The sequence below is a fragment of the Cervus canadensis genome, chromosome 26 (genome assembly GCF_019320065.1).
Source record: "Cervus canadensis isolate Bull #8, Minnesota chromosome 26, ASM1932006v1, whole genome shotgun sequence".
NCBI classification, from domain to species: Eukaryota; Metazoa; Chordata; class Mammalia; order Artiodactyla; family Cervidae; genus Cervus; species Cervus canadensis.
The window spans coordinates 42,854,635-42,869,621 of NC_057411.1; positions in this window are offsets into that span (position 1 = coordinate 42,854,635).

The window sequence follows — 14,987 nt, forward strand, 5'->3', positions numbered from 1 at the left end:
GTATATATCGCTTTTAACATGCCATGCAAAGATTATCTAGGAGTGAAACTGCTGAGTCATGGTATACTTGCCTCTTAAACTTTTATAGATAATACTGCATTGCTTTCCAAATCAATTGTACCAACTTACACTCATATCACTAGGATATATGAGCTCCCGTTGTTCCACAGCAGGGCCAAAACTTGCAAATGTCAGACTTGTAAATGTTTTGCAAATTTAGAAGGCATACAATGGTATCTCATTGTGAATTTTAACTTCTTTCCCCAGACTACTAATGAGGTTGATAATCTTTGCTCTATTTTTTTTTTTTTTTTTGGTCTGCTGTGTTTTCATTTTTAGCACATTTAGTGACTTTGGTCATTTTTCTAACAGGTAGCTTGTTTTCTTTTCCTTACTGATTCTAGGAATTCTGTATAGTGGTTGCATGTGTGGTAAGTAACCATCCCATGTCTTTTTTCTTCTCTTTTACTAGTTTTGTGATTATGTATTTTGATAAAGAAAATTTATATCAATAATTTATGTAATTAAATTCATCAGTCTTTTTCTTACTGTTTCATGTTTCATAGTAGTTATTTATGAAGTCTTACTGACATAATAATATTACATAGTCTTTTTCAAGTTTGATTTTTTTTTCCTTCATGAGGGATAAAAGAATTATTTTCTCTCTTTTTTTTTTTTTAAAACTCACTCTAAGGGCAGGTCATACTTGCATTAAAGTTGAATTTTTTTCTCATCTCTAAGTTCACTGAGGATGTTGCCCATAAATCCTAGGTTGATGCAGCCTTTTTATTTGAGTTGCTCACTTTTTTCAGGCCCAAAGTCTTGTCTTTCTCCCCAGTATATATTGTACTCAAAATTACCAGGGATTGGACAATGGTTTGGGGTGGCTACTAATTTCCTTGATAATCACTCAGAATTCAAGATTCTGGCTTCATTTTGAGCCTAAGAATTTCCAAAATTTTTTTGCAGTATAATTTACTCATTTGAACAGGTTTTAAAAAGACATTTTTTTCTCATGATGTTTATATATCTATATATGTATATATAAATTTATTTACTAGCAAAAAAAAAGTTATTTTTTCTTTCGTGTGTGTGTTTTCTTTTTGAGATGCCTAGCCAGCCTGGGCTTGGTCAGTCAAGGCTAACTCAGTGATCACATGGACTGTTGCCCCCTGAAGACTCCTCTGGCCATGGAATTTTCTAGGTAAGAGTACTGAAATGAGTTGCCATTTCCTATTCCAGAGGATCTTCCCAACCCAGGGATGGAATGCATGTGTCTTGTGTGTCTTGCATTGGCAAGCAAATTCTTTACTAACTGTGTGACCTGGGAAACCTGAAGATATCTATAACATTAATTTTCTGTTTTTTTTCTTAAAGAAGTCTCATGACTATTTTTTTTTTTAACCTTTAACTATGCATGTGATAGAAAATATGCTGTTGCTGTTCAGTCACTAAGTTGTGTCTGACTCTTTGTGACCCAATAGATATCAGACTCCTATGTCTTCTACTGTCTCCCTAAGTTTGCTCAAATTCATGTACATTGAGTCCATGATGCTATCTAACCATCTCATCCTCTGGTACCTCCTTCTCCTTTTGCCTTCAATCTTTCCTGTCATCAAGGTCTTCTCCAACGAGTTGGCTATAGGTATCAGGTGGCCAAAGTATTGGAGCTTCAGCTTCAGCATCAGTCCTCCCAATGAACATTTAGGGTTAATTTCCTTTAGGGTTGACTGGTTGGGTCTCCTTGGGACTAGGGTTAGGGTTAGGGTCAGTGTCTCTCAAGAGTCTTCTCCAGCACCACAATTCAAAGCATCAGTTCCTCTTCAATGCTCAGCCTTCTTTATGGTCCAACTCTCACATCCACACATGACTCCTGGAAAAATCATACCTTTGACTAATGGATCTTTGTTGCCAAAGTGATGTCTCTGCTTTTTATATGCTTTCTAGTTTTGCCATAGTTTTCCTTCCAAGGAGCAAACATCTTTTAATTTCATGGCTACAGTCACAGTCTGCAGTGATTTGGACCCTAAGAAAATAAAATCTGTCACTGCTTCTGCTTTTCCCTTTCTATCATATTCACCAAGAAGTGATGGAACTGATCTTAGGATTTTTTATTTTTTTTGAATGGTGAGTTTCATGCCAGCTTTTTCACTCTCTTCCTTAAGCCTCATGAAGAGGCTCTTTAGGTACTCTTCACTTTCTACCAATAGAGTGGTGTCATGGGCATATCTGAGGTTGTTGATATTTCTGCTGGTAAGTTTAATTCCAACTTGTGATTCATCCAGCCCAGAATTTCCCGTGATGTACACTTTTTATAAGTTAAATAAGCAGGGTGACAATGTGCAGCCTTGTCATACTCCTTTCCCAATTTTGAGCCAGTCAGTTGTTCCATATTCAATTCTGTTGCTTCTTGACCCGTATACAGGTTACTCATGAGACAGATAAGGTGCTCTGGTACTCCCACGTCTTTAAGAATTTTGCAAAGTTTGTTGTGATTCACACAGTCAAAGGTTTTAGCAAAGTCAATGAAGCAGAAGTAGATTTTTTTTTTTTTTTTTCTGGAATTCCCTTGCTTTTTCTATGATCCAACAGAGGCAATTTGATCTCTGGTTCCTCTGCCTTTGCAAAATCCAGCTGTACTTCTGAAAGTTCTCAGTTCATGTAGTACTAAAGCCTTGCTTGAAGGATTTGGAACATAACCTTACTTGTATGTGAAATGAATGCAATTGTACAGTAGTTTGGACGTTTTTGGCATTGTCCTTCTTTGGGATTGGAAAGAAAAATGACCTTTTCCAGTCCTGTGACCACTGCTGAGTTTTCCAAATTTGCTGACATATTGAATGCAACACCTTAGCAGCATCATCTTTTAGGCTATTAAACAAAGTCAGCTGGAATTTTGTCAGCTCCACTTGCTTTGTTCATAGTAATGCTCAATATACAGTATTTATTTACATGTTTATTTAATTATTAAGAAATGTTTTCTCATTAGAAATGATTTCTAATGGGAAGTGTTTTCTCATCAGATCTGTTCATGAATGGTTCATTACTTTGATAAATATTATCTTTATATTAAATTAATTCCCTAACATGAAATCTTAGTAGAAACATTTATACGGAAAACAAGAGAGTCCTTTGAAAAGATGTTAGCAAAAATATTAGTATAAAATTTTTATAGTGTCTGTGGTCTTAAATCTGTATACCTACGTGGAGGAAAGTTTCCACATTCTGAAAACACAAACATTGTTTCAGTGTATTTCTGGTATTAATAACAAGATGAGATGGTTGGATGGCATCATTGACTCATTGGACATGAGTCTGAGCAAATTGCAGGAGATAGTGGAGGTCAGGGAAACCTAGGGTGCTGTAGTCCATGGAGTTGCAAAGAGTCAGACACAGTTAAGGGACTGAAGAGCAACGGTAACACCTTCATTAAATCATCAGTCATTTTTCCTTATTTTGTTTTTTGATTATTCCCAATCTCTTGCTCCGTAGCTCCAGGCTGTCCCAGGCTGGTCCTTGTCAAACTCTTTCCCGTGTCAGATCAGACACATCAAATGTACAACTGTATCCTGAAGTGGCCTTTGACCATCTCATGCAAGGATGCTTTGTGTGTGGGTTCTATCTGCATTATTGTCACCACCAAAACTAAAACTGCTATTTTACTGAGCACTTACAATGCATCAGATGGCATATTGAGTAACTGATGTCATGGGGAAAAAAAAGTTTTAAATTCCATTTTTAGATTAAAAAAACAAAAACTGAAACAGCAAGGTCAGAGAGCCTCTCTATCCACCAGGCAGAGTTTGGGTTGTATTCAGCCCTTTCTGTCATTCACTGAGATATTGCCCACCATAAGGAGCAATCTGCAGGACCCGATTGCTCCTGTGTGTCCGGGGTCAAATACAATATTTCCCCAATCATTCTGCTTGTGATTTCTCTGAGATATTTTTGAAATAACCAAGACATTCTGCTTTGCGGGCTCAGTCTGCATGGGTTGCACTGTCAGGGCTGTGTCAGTTTAGCTAATGCTGCATTGCAACCACCTCAACACTGGAAACGTGGAACAAGAGTCACGTTATCAATCTTGCAATCCTGTGGGCTGGCTGGACGTTTCTTCTGGACTGATCTCCGCTGGACTCTTTCATGCATCAGTGGTCAGCTGTGAGCCAAGCTGGTTTCAGGGCTGGGGATGGTCTCACTGGTGTTTCTGGTAGCTAGTTGGCTGTCAGTAGGATGCCTTGCTTCTCCTCCACTTGGCTCCCATGGGCCAGCTTGGGCTCCTTCATGTGGCAATCCTAGGATTCCAGGAACAGCAAGTGAGCAAGCCCTACTCACAAGTGCTTTTAAATGGCTGCTTGAGGTATTTGCTAATACCCCATTTGCCAAAGCAAGTCACATGGCCAGCTCAGTTTCACAGGATGGAGAAAAGGAGTCTGTCACAGAGCAAAGCGGAGCACATTCAGGCACAGAGAGACTTTGTAGCCGTTTTGCAATCTATCACAACTATGGTTCGCTGTTTCTGTTTTACTTGCTATTTCACACATTCTGAAAATAAAGAAGTTGTGACAATCCTTTCACGTGAGCATGCCTTCTGCAAAAATTCCATGATTACTTTCTGCAAGATGTCTCCCGTGGGATTGTTACAAACCCTGTTGCCTTCAGGTGGAAAAACAACACTTTCAGGACTTAGTGCTCATGGAAAATCTCACCCTCATCATTCATAAACCTTGTTTCCTGAGTCATGTCAAATATCCCACCCGTCTATCCCATTGCTTGCTGGATATTGCAACTGGATTCAAAATCTCTCTGCTTTTCCTCTCACTGTGATCCTGTGGTTAAAATGACATACTCATTTAGGTGGGCATGGGCTTAGGATTGGAGGTAATGCCTTCTCTAATTCTCTGGTAATACAGCTTAAGTAAAAGCCTCTAAACAAGGTATATACATATTTTAATTGAGATACTTTCTTGATTATTCTGGGATTCTGGCATATGTAACTACTTATTAACCAGATTCTCATTGCTTTTAGAAACATATAAACGTGCACACACACACACACACACACCTACTATATATCTTCTAAATGATACCAGAAAATGGGTATACATTTCGTCTTCTTACTAGAAAACTGAATCTGAGAATTTATTTATATAAACTGATTTAGAATCAACGATAATGGTTTCAAATTGAGCTTTACCAATTAATGACTAAGCAAATCTAACTAAACTTAATATATTTAATCTAAAAAATAATGCTAAGTTAATATGTGCCTTATGCTACTTAGGTTTCCCCGGTGGCTCAGATGGTAAAGCGTCTGCCTGCAATGGAGGAGACCCAGGTTTGACCCCTGGGTTGGGAAGATCCCCTGGGGAAGGAAATGGCAACCCACTCCAGTACTTTTGCCTGGAAAATCCCATGGACAGAGGAGCCTGTTAGGCTACAGTCCATGGGGTCGCAAAGAGTCAGACATGACTGAGCGACTTCATTTTCTTTCATGTTACTATAGCATGAAATTAGATAATGTGTGTGAGAAAGCATTGTAAGGTTATAGGTAAGAATATTTATGGAAGCCAGAGTGTTTCAGTGGGAAACTGTAGAGCCCTGGGTTTATGATGAGCTCAGTCAGTCTTGGACTGGAGTTAAACAGGCGGGAGAAAGATTAAGAAAACAGGGGTATATCACCAATTTTTAACTCCAAGTTCAACTGCATAGACATCTTTGGACACATACAGCCTGCCAGACACAGTGACCATGAGTGCTATGGAAGTTAGATCTTGGATTTATGGCACTTACCAAAAAGAAAATTTAGTAAGTGATTTTTCCAAATAAATTTAAACATCCAATTTTCAGTGCTTAGACTAGAGTACTTTCTTTCAAATATCTTTGCTGTAGAATTTCTAATATTGGTTTCTTTAAGATAAAATTTTCATCCGCAGACTTGATAACAGAGGACAAATCGGGCATGGAAATATTTTTGTTGTTGTTCAGTCGCCAAATAGTGTCTGATTCTCTTTGACCCCATGGACTGCGGCACTCCTAGACTTCTCTGTCCTCCACCATCTCCTTGAGTCTGTTCATTGAGTCTGTGATGCTATCTTACTGTCTCGTCTGCCAACCCCTTCTCCTTTTGCCTTCAGTCTTTCCCAGTATCTTTTTTTCCCAGGGTCTTTTCCAATGAGACAGCTCTTTGCTTCAGGTGGACAAAGTACTGGGGCTTCAGCTTTAGCATCAGTCCTTACAATGAATATTCAAGAGTTGATTTCCTTTAGGATTTGACTGGCTGGATCTCCTTGCAGTACAAGGGACTCTCAAGAGTCTTCTCCAACACTACAATTTGAAAGTATCGAGTCTTCAAAATCCACATGTTCATGTTTAATCCGACACCTTTTCTTTCTTCACTTGTAAACCAAACGGGGTGGATGTCGAGGATTCCCTCCCACCTCTCCTGTATCAGTTTCTTTACGTTGATTTCTGAGTTATTACTGGATTCAAGCCTGTGAATGAACAGATAATCCCCCCTTCAATCCATCTTTCAGATCTTCCTCGTGCAAATATTTTCTTGTTCATTAACCATTCATGAGCATTTCTTCAAAGTACATTGAATTATTCATATGCAAATAGATGTTCGGGAACTCTGTGACTGCGAATGCTTAGCATGGTCTGATAGTGAAATATGCTTTGGTAGTTCAAGAATTTGAAGCTAAAAAATGTCTCCTACCTAAAGAATGATTTGTGGAAGAACAAGGTTTTGGCTTCCTAGTAAACAACCTAGAGTGAAGATGATACCTTTGCCTCAGTTTGAAAAATATAAAATTTACTAATTCCTGTAATAGCTGATATACACATATACATACAAACACACACACACATACATATATACATGGATGTATATACTTTTATGAATTTTGATAAAATTTGGCCAGTTAATATTTTCTCTGTATGTTTCATCAAAACAAATAATCAAAAACAAACAAAAATCTGACCTCATTATCAAAACAATATCCCTGTACTCTTTCTTGAGGAGGATGGCAATAAAGATGGTAAAACCAGTAACAGCGAGAGAAAAAATTTTGCCCATGCACACTACTCAAAAACTACAGCTCAGTCTTTTTGGCCAAAAGCAGGCATTTAATAACTTCAATTAAACTTTCAGTGAACTTGAATTGAGAGCCTTCCTGAAGGCCTTTCCCTAAAGGAACCACTACAGTATCATAAAACAGCTTTGTCTTTCTTTATTTTTTTCTTTATTTTCTCTCTCTCTCTTTCTCTTTGACTCTTTCCAACAAAAGAGCAAATCAAGTGATTGGCATTCAGTGAAATAGGAACCACCTTACCTGCAACAGGCAACTTCATTTCTCAACACAATTATTTTTGTAATTGCTTTTTTTTTTAAAGGGGGAAACCTATATTCTCAGTAACAACAATAGCATTGGAAAACTAATTATAGATCCTTTTTCTTTCAGTAATTTAGACTGAGTTGTATTCATAAAATTATTTTCTGCCAGAAAAAAAAAAATAGTGCTTCTAGCTGCATGTTTCATTTTCAGGGCAATGAATATAGAAAGATTGACTTCTCCTAATTTCTCCCAGAATGCAGTGAATTTAGGTGCTCAAAGGAATTGGGCTGGATGCATTCTTATTAAAATTAGGAAATATAATGAGGAATTTCAACTAGCTATCTGGGTTGACATAAGAGTCAGAAGCAGCAAGGAGAAAAGGAACGTCATCTGTGCCTCATTTAAGGAACACTACACAACAGTAGGGGTCAAGTCAGCAGAGGGATGGACTACATCACCCAGAATTCGGTGTTCTCAAAGGACATCTTATCCTTCATCAAGTATCTCCACTGACACCATCTGTAAACTGCAGTATTATTCCTTTAGCAACTTTAAAAAGAAATCTGTGGCACCACAGGCAAACTCTGTCCATTCCTAAAATGTCAAATTAGTCACTTTTTTTTTTTTTTTGAATGAGACATTCTTCCCTGAATTGAGCCTTCTGCTTCTTTGACAGAATAACTTTTTTCTATAAGAATAAGCACCATTCGAGCAGGTACCTGTGTGCATTAATAAATTCTGAGCAAAATTATGGCTGTTTTCACAATCCAAGTGTTCCTTTTTCCTTTTAAGCATTTAATGAGGATACTTGGTGTATAGGCAAAAAATGAATCTTTTTTTAAAAAAATATTTTTTTAGCATTTTTTAAAAGAGATTTTTAAAATTAATTAATCAATTTTATTATTATTATCTTTTTTTCTGGTTGCATTGGGTCTTTGTTGCTGTGCTTGGGTTTTCTCTAGTTTCGAGGGAGCTGCTACCTATTGTCCATAGTGGTTCATGAATGTGCTATACACCTCATTTTGGGAACCTTTTTGAAACTTTATTTCTAAAATAGTTTTAAGTTTATAGTAAGACTGAGAGGAAGGTACAGAGATTTTCCATAGACCCCCTGCCTCCATACATGAATAGCCATTCCCATTATCAATATTTCTCACTAGAATGTCACTTTGTTTGTTTTTTTAAATCAAGGATGAACCTACATTGACACATAGTAACTACCCAATGTCCATAGTTTTCCTTGGGGCTCATTCTTGGTGCTGTACATTTTATGAGTTTTGCCAAGTGTATAATGACAAATATTCATCATTAGAACATCATGCAGAGTAGTTGTACTGCCTTAAACATCTTTGTACTCTGCTTACTCACTTATTTGTCTTTCATCCTGGCAGCCACTGATATTTTTTAGTCTCCTAAGTTTTGCCTTTTCTGGAATGTCATATAGTTGGAATCAAACAGTGTGGAGTGTTCTCAGATTTGCTTCTTTTCTTAGTTATGTATTTAAGGTTCCTCCATATCTTTTTAGGCTTCCCTGGTGGCTCAGTTGGTAAAGAATTCACCTGCAATGTGGGAGACCTGGGTTAGATCCCTAGGTTGGGAAGATTCCCCTGGAGGAAAGTATGGCAACCCACTCCAATATTCTTGCCTAGAGAATCCCCATGGAGAGAGGAACCTGGCAGACTACAGTCCATGGGGTTCCAAAGAGCCATCCTGATAGCTAAATTCTTTTTATACCTGAATAGCATCCCAGGTCTGGATGTCTCTTTATCCATTCACTACTGAAGGACATTTTGCAGATGTTGAAATAACATTGCATGTCTCGAATAAACCTGACTTGATCATGGTGCATGATCGTTTTAATGTATTGTTGGACACAAATTGCTAGTATGTTGTTGAGGATTTTTGCATTTATGTTTATCAGTGACATTGGCCTGTAATTTCTTTCTTTCTTTCTTTCTTTTTTTTTTAATATTTTTGTCTGGTTTTGGTATCAGAGTGATGGTGGCTTCACAAAATGAGTTTGGAAATTTTCCTTCCTCTGCAATTCTTTTGGAACAGTTTTGGAAGAATAGGTGTTAACTTCACTGAATGCTTTATAAAACTCGCCTATGAAGCCATCAGGTCCTGGACTTTTATTTGTTGTGAGGTTTTCAACCACCATTTCAATTTCAGTGTTTGTGATTGATATGTTCATATTTTCTGTTTCTTTCTGGTTCAGTCTAGAGAGACTGCACCTTTCTAAGAATCTATCCATTTCTTCCAGGTTGTCCATTTTATTGGCATACAATTGTTCATAGTAGTCGTTTGTGATCCTTATCGTTTTTGTGGAGTCAGTTAGAGCTTCTCCTTTTCCGGTTCTAATTTTATTGATTTGAGTCTTCTCACTCTTTTTTTTTTTTTTTTTTTTTCTTTCTTGGTGAGTCTGGCTAAGGGTTTACCAACTTTGCTTATATTTTCAAAGAATCAGCTTTTAGTCTCATTGATCTTCACAATTGTTTTCTTTGTCTCTCATTTATTTCTTCTCTAATCTTTATGATTTCCTTGAAGGGCAGCTTATTTACTTCCAAATTTCAGTAATTATGAATAAAACTGCTATAAACATCTGTGTGAAGTTTTTCTGTGGATATAAATTTTTAGCTCCTTTGCATAAATGCCAGGAGCATGGTTGCTGGATTACACGGGAAAGTTGTGTTTGTGTTTTAGATCTGTAATTAATCACCATATCATCTTCCAAAGTGTCTGTACCACTTTGTATTCCCACAAACAATATATGAAAGTTCCAGTTGCTCAACACCCTCATCAGCATTTGGTATCATCAGTGTTCCAGATTTTAGCCATTCTAATAAATATGTAGTGGTATCTAACTGTTTTTTGTTTGCATATTTTATTTTGAATTTCTCTGATGACATGCTATAGAACATCTCTTTATATGCTAATGTGCCATATATATATATATATATATATTTTTTTTTTTTTTTTCATTTGGTGAGGTAACTATTAAGGTCTTTGGCCCATGTTTAATCAGGTTGTTCAATATCTCATTTTAATTTCTCTCATGGATGTGTCACAAACTAAGATACTCATTTTGTACCTTCATAAATTCAGGTACAGAGAGGTTAAAAAATATTTTCTGGGTACACATAGCCTGAATTAAAATCCCTTCCTGAGAAGGTTTGGCACCCATGCTCAAAGGTTGTTATCACACGGCCTTGTGGAAATAATGCTGAGAGTTATTAGAGACAATTAACACTTGGTACCCCTGCATTGCACAGCTCATGTCAGCTCACTCCAGTGCTGCTCCTGGATAATCTTACAGATTCTATTCATCCCCTGATCTCCCTACCCCATAATTATTGAATCTATCCGGATTGTGATGGGAGGCACTGATGCTGCTTCTATCCTTCCCATATGGGGGTAAGTACTAATATTATTGCCCCTTCTTAGGAGTAACTAGGTTCAGGCCCTTATTTTCAAGTGACTGCTAGCTTGCTTTCCAAGTGTTCAATGTCTTCCTTAACCTCAACCCGGACACAAAGGCCTTCTTACTTATGGATAGATTTTCAGAAGCTCTGACAACCTGGACTTCTATGTATCACCAATTATCCAGGCTAAGATGATAGCTGATTTTAATATCATGCCTGATAGCACCTCCCACCCCCCAGCTGCCTCCCACGTTCCAGTCACTATTCCCCGAGAAGACTCACAAATAAAATAACTGTAGAAAATGTTTAACTGCAGATCACAGAAGCTAGAGGTCACGTTCTGGTGGAGGAGTGGTAGTTTCTCATGACAACATCATGGATAAAGATATGTTGAGAATCACATTCTTAGATCTCTTCCAGATGCTCTCAGCTTTAAACAAGAGCAGGTAGGAGGACAGTGGCAAGTCCAGTCTTCCTGTAGTTCCTGTCACCTGGGTCCTTTCACACAAGATCTATTCTGTCAGTTCAGTCTGACTCAGGGTCATAGCCTGGAGGCTACTGAGGACAATATTAGCCTTTAACTCTTTGATTCCTGATCTTAGGAAAATCTTCAAGTATTTTCATTTTTTTTTTTAGGTTTTATTTCCTTTGATAGAATTGAGGCAAGATTCAATGTTGTCAAAAGTATATTAACCCCAGATAAAAGCAATGAAAAATCATAGCATGAGATACCATGAGCAGTTCACCTTTAAAGATAGAGATACCTGTAGCTTCAAAGGCCTTTTGCAATCTCTCTTCTCCTGAATTTATTTCTAAGGAGAAAGATGGGTTTTATACTGAGTTCACCCAGAAGTGGCTCCAGATAGGAGACTCTGAGTGAAATAATTTTTTTTGGAAATTGGGAGGTGACCCCAGAAAGCACTAGTAGAAGAGAGGACAGGTGGGTAAAGCAGGCAGGGAAGCAAATGGGTCTCTTTGGGGAGAGAGGTGTGTTTTCTTCCCATGAGACTTGAGACATACCTCTCCACTGTGGACAACCTGGGCTCACCTTTGCCACGGGACCCTAGGGTACAGTATGGAGCACACCTCTGTGTCCTCCTGCCTAGGGGCTGAGGAGGCAGGCTTCTTGTCCTTCAGTTCCCATTGGTCAGTGGTGGAGGGGCAGTACCAGGGCCTTAGCTCTCAGTACTCAGAAGGTGAAGGTACAATCCCCATAGGTAGAGAGGCCTACATGTTGCAGCAGGAGACTTCTGGAAAGTACTGCAAAGGTGAGTGCCAAGAGTAGGTGCACAGGGCACCAGTCAAACCTAATGCAATGTGTTGCTTTTCAAGCTCAACTGGAAGCTCAGTGCTGGGATGCCCAACCACGTTTGGGAAGCAATGTGAGGAGAAGGAGAGACTGAAAGCTTGAAACCATAGAAGAGAGACCTGTGTTTCAATCCTAATCTGCAAGTAAAGAACCATGTAACCCGAGGGAAATGACTTGATGCTCTTGAACCCCAGTGAAAAATAACAATGGTTAGTTTCATGCAATTTCAGAAATTCAAAAAAATACTGCATGCAAAATTTCTGGCTCTTTCTTTGACCACATTACTAGCTTTCCTTCTAAGTGATAGCCAGGGTTGTAAAGCATCTGCCCTAGACCCTGCCTATGCTTTTCCAACAGTTTGCATTTCCAATTGGAAAAACACTTCTTTCCTTTAGGCAATCGATTTGCAGAATAGCTCCATTCTTCCCATGACACCTTACCCCATCCCCTCCTGAAATGGATATATTTTTAGCCTTCTATATCAGCCAAAAATCCTCCAGTGAATACAACAGTGGCATTTGTACAATATGAATGTCATATCCTGACCCAAATTTCCCACTAAGGAATGAGGAATGGAACCTCGGTACTTAGCATTTGATGGTGCTAAGGATGGAAAAGGATGTTTCAGATGTTCTTGAACCAAAATATTGAAACAAGAGCTGAGTTGTGAGGACTCCCCTGGTGGTCCAGTGGTTGAAAGTACACCTTCCAATGCAAGAGACATAGGTTCAATCCCAGATTCTACATGCTGCATCTAAGACCTGAAGCAACTAAATAAAAATTTTCTTTTTTAAAAGAAAAGCAGACTTTTTTAAAAATAAAGAGCTGAGTAATGAATGCGTGAACAGGGATGAGGTATAGATCAACAAACAAAAAATGAAATATGTTTATTAAAATGAATAATAAGGCCAAAGCATTTAAAGAGACCTACAGTGTGGAGTCAGGGGATTTGAGCAGATGGTTGACAAAGGGAGCAATATATAGTGCTTGGATACTTTAGGGGAGACACTTTCACAGACTTGTTCACATCTGTATGTTCCAGCATCTAGAAAGAGTATAATATCAGGCACAGAGTTGTTGGATGAGTGAGTAGCATAGTGAATTATCCAAGGGTGATCCTTGTGAGATATTTTTGGAGGGACAACAAAGCAAACATGGGTCAAGAATAGAGCTATTGCTTCCAAAAGCGGAAGCTATCCTCTCATATGTTTTTTATTTTTTATTTTGCCTTGCCAGTGATTGCCTTCCTTCACAGCAGCAAACTCATCTTACTGGTCCTTGTGCAAATCTGACACTTCATTAACTCTGCCCCACCAGTTATGTTGTGTTTCCATTGCTGGAGACTTTCTTTCCTTTAGATTAAAGAAACCCCTTCAACAAAAGTGATATCTCTATCCTATAATCACCCCCAATATCTCATGTCTCCAGAATGCCTTTGAATAACATTTCATGCTGGACACACACACACACATACTTGGCCTATAAAAGTCCTCTGGTAATTTTCTAGTTAATGAAATTCTCATATACCATCATCTTGCAGAAGCTAGTGTTACTTCCATCAGCTCCTCACAAAATTTGGTCTGACTCTTATTATTATTATATCTATGTATTATATATATATGTGTGTGTGTGTGTGTATATATATAATATATTATACTCTATAGTATATCCATTATACTCTGGATTTTTAATTAGAACTTATATCTTGTGGGGTCTTTATTTTTGTTTTTTAATAACTACAACAAGGATCATGTATGTGTGTTTGTGTGCTGTAAATTTAAAATGCAATCTATAGATGCAACATTCATCTTTAGGTCTGAGAAATAAATCACGTCAAGAAAGATCTAACTATATGGAGAGATAGTCCATATATATGGATTGGAAGATTCAATATTTTCAAAATGTTCATTTTCCTCAACTTGATCTATAAACTTAACATAATCCCAATAAAAAAAACACAAAAACCAGAAAGTTACCTTGTAGGTATCAATAAGCTGATTTTTAAGTTTATATAGAGAAACAAAAGACCCGTAATAGCCAGCACAACATTGAAGGAGAAGAACAAATTTATAACACTGACATCACCCAACTTAAAGACTCCTCATAAAGCTATAGTGATCAAGGCAGTGTGACATTGGCAAAAGAATAGATGAATAACTCAATGGAACAAAATAAAAAGCCCAAAACAGACCCAGACAAGTACAGTCAACTGTTCACTGTCACAGGAGCAAAGGCTATTTAATGGAGAAAGGATGGTCTTTACAACACATGGCCCCAGAACAATTGGGCATCTATACACCAAGCAATACTTTAAATATACACATCCAATACTTTGGCAACCTGTTGCAAAGAACTGATTATTGGAAGATTCTGAGGCTGGGAAAGTTTGAAGTCAGGAGGAGAAGGGGACAACAGAGGATGAGATGGTTGTATGGCATCACCAGCTTGATGGACGAGTTTGAGCAAACTCTGGGCATTGGTGATGGGCAGGGAAGTGCAGGGAAGCCTGGTGGCTTTAGTCCATGGGGTCACAAAGAGTTGAACATGACTGAGTGACTGAACTGAACTGACACCAAGCAATGAATCTAGATACAAACTTAATTCAAAATGGGTCATACACAAAAATATAAAAGGCAAAACTATAGAGCTCCTAGAAGTTAACATAGGAGAAATGCAGAGAAACTTGGGTTTGGAGATGATATTTTAGCTACAATATCAAAACAATGGGCCATTGATTTAATTAAACTTAGTTACTTAGTTAGTTCAGTCGCTCAGTGGTGTCTGACTCTTTGCGACCCAATGAACTGCAGCACGCCAGGACTCCCTGTTCATCACCAACTCCTGGAGTTTACTCAAACTTATGTCCATTGAGTCGGTCATGCCTTCCAACCATCTCATCCTCTGTCATCCCCTTCTCCT